The following is a 2,700-nucleotide window of genomic DNA, read 5'->3' as shown; positions in this document are numbered from 1 at the left end:
TTTGATCCTGAAAAAACAAACAAACAAACAAACAAATAAAAGAACTCACTCTTTTAAAAATCAACTTAAAGGTCCCATGTTATACTCATTTTCAGGTTTGTGCTTTTATTTTGGATGTCGGCTAGAAAATATTCACCAAAATGCACATTCTTCTTCTCATACTGTCCACCACACACCTCTGTACAACCTCTTGTCTGAGCGCTGTCTTCTAGTGCGTGTCTCTTTAAGGCCCCGCTCCAGAAAACGCTCAGTCTGCTCTGATTGGTTAGTTTTCACGGGCCCGAGCAGGTACCATCCACCATGTCGCTGCGTCTGCTCAGCTTTGCTTCCGACCTGGCCTGGTGGCTGCTCGCGGCATTGCAGAAAGAAATTCCCATTCTCAAAAATTCTCATAATGTTTGAATGAGCGCCAACTTTCCATCTGGTATTTAGCTCTTCTGTATACATCTATGCAATAGCTCTGACAGTATTAATGTAACCACAGCTCTGCGGAGGGCGGTGACTGTGTAGCTGTGACATCACAGCTTTACAGAAGTCCTGCTGACTCGTTTAAAGGCAGTTTCTGAAAACGTGCCGTGTGTGCATTTCTCTGTAGCTTGTGTTTTGATACTTTCACAGTGTTTATACAGCACCTACCCTGCTTTATGATAAAAACAGACGCGAAAACTCACTTTGTACAATATGAGACCTCTGATTTAACATTGTGAGTTGCTGTATGCTTATTCACTGTCTTGCCAAGAGTTAGCTAATACAGTGACAGGAAAGATACGAAGACTGTTAGCTAACAGGAAGTAAATAAGTGTATTTCCTAAAATGCGGCTATTGCTCTATTTAAGAATAAGCCACCTGACAAATTCATACTCAAACAGGGGGCAGCATAAGGCCTGTCCGCTGGGTGACTGCTAACTGCTGCTAACTGTGGCTGCCGTGGTTAGCTGTGTATCTAGTGGTTGGACCATGCCTGTAGGAACTGCCTTCGTAGAGCCTAACCCGTGTAATTACAACATCACCTGAAGCACCAGGGGCGCAAAAAAACTTTTCTTCCATACGCTCACATTGTGAAAGAAGTGGCTTCTTTCTAAGCATCACAGCCCTCGAGAAATGACTCGTTTGAATGTCAGAATGTTTTGTTCGCGGATTTGTTCCAGTAAAATTAGGTAAGTCTGGAAAAGCTGCGAGATTCAATCATTTTAACTCCGATCCAATCAGCCAGACAGCCAACCAGAAGCTAGCCATCACGGTAGGTAGCAGTCTGTAGTGCACACACTCTGTGGGCGGCACAACACGGAAGATCCATGTAATCTTATTGCTGGGAAGTCGAACTTTTTTGGCCTCAAAATTCCACAGAGCAGCTTTCTTAGGAACGAAAGGGGACTCTTCCTCTGTCACCGTGTCCTTTAAGTCCCACTTTAAGTAGCAAGCATGGTTTTGTGACATCAGAGTTTGGAAACCAGTTGTAGAGTTTTGTTTTACACTTGCGAATATTTCCGCACTCAAAATATTCAGCTGCCTTTTAAACAAGTGACGGGGGGGGGTTAGCATGCTTTTAAGAATGTGTAGTTAACATTATTATTTTACACAAAAATATACATAATTATTTTTCACCATGGGATATTTTTCATGTCATGAAACATATCTAGAGTGGAACAGTTCACCCAATAATGAAAAATTCAGTCAGTATCTAGGCTAATCACTCTCATGCTGGTGGAAAGTCGGGTGAACTTTTGAAGCTCACAAAACATTTCTGGAGCTTCACAGCAAAACAGCACTGTGGTATTCTCCTAAACAACTGAAACAGATGGGGTAAGACGTCTCTGGAAGATGTTGTTTACACCATTTTTGGGTCCAAATCTTCACTGTAACTGCTGAGCTAAAACATTATATATCTTGTTTGCATCCAGGTGCGTGTTCGTGCTTGTGCACCCACCCCAGACATTGCGATTGCTAATGATGTCGGGCTCAGCCGCAACAGTGAAGAAAGGGAGTAAACAATTACAACTTTTAAAATCAATTTGGGATCCTGGGTCTTTTAGGGATTTGGATTACACCGGATGATCTATACAGAAGCTCTGATCTTGTTTTCAGTGGTTTTGTAACTTTTTAAAACAAGTACCCACCCACTTCAGGTGTTTAGGAGAATGCTGCGACGCTGGCGTTGTTTTGAGAACTACAAAACTTGACTTGACTTTCCATCGGCATGGTGGCATCGAGTTGATGATGACTGAGTTTTATTTCCTGTGTGAACTATTCCTTTTTATTATATTGCTTATCTGTCACTGTAGTCTATATCTGAAACATTCTGTACTGTGCACATCTTTGCGTTAGCTGTTAGTCCCCATCACAGCAGCAGTCTCCAAACTACAGTATCACTGCGCATTACCGATGCATGAAATAAAATGAGAGGAAATAACTAACGGGGGCAGGTCCTCCCGTAATAGTCTGTTGCAAGAATAGCAATTTAATTAGTGAAACTTTCGACTCATGCATCCCCCTGGCTACATTCTTACCCGGTACAATTTACAGGAATTGCATGACATCATAGGAAACAGAAAATACCCGACAGTACGATAAAGTCACTGTAATATGACCCATGAACACAAGGCAGGTCTCGACAGGAATATTATAGCCTGCAGATATCTTTCAGCAGGGAGGTTAGTTCAAGTGCAGGCAGGAGATTGCATTTCCTGCCAGACTATTGAT

Source organism: Acanthopagrus latus, chromosome 8 (assembly GCF_904848185.1).
Source record: "Acanthopagrus latus isolate v.2019 chromosome 8, fAcaLat1.1, whole genome shotgun sequence".
NCBI classification, from domain to species: domain Eukaryota; kingdom Metazoa; phylum Chordata; class Actinopteri; order Spariformes; family Sparidae; genus Acanthopagrus; species Acanthopagrus latus.
The sequence above is the reverse complement of the archived record's forward strand: the minus strand, read 5'-3'. Positions refer to the sequence as shown.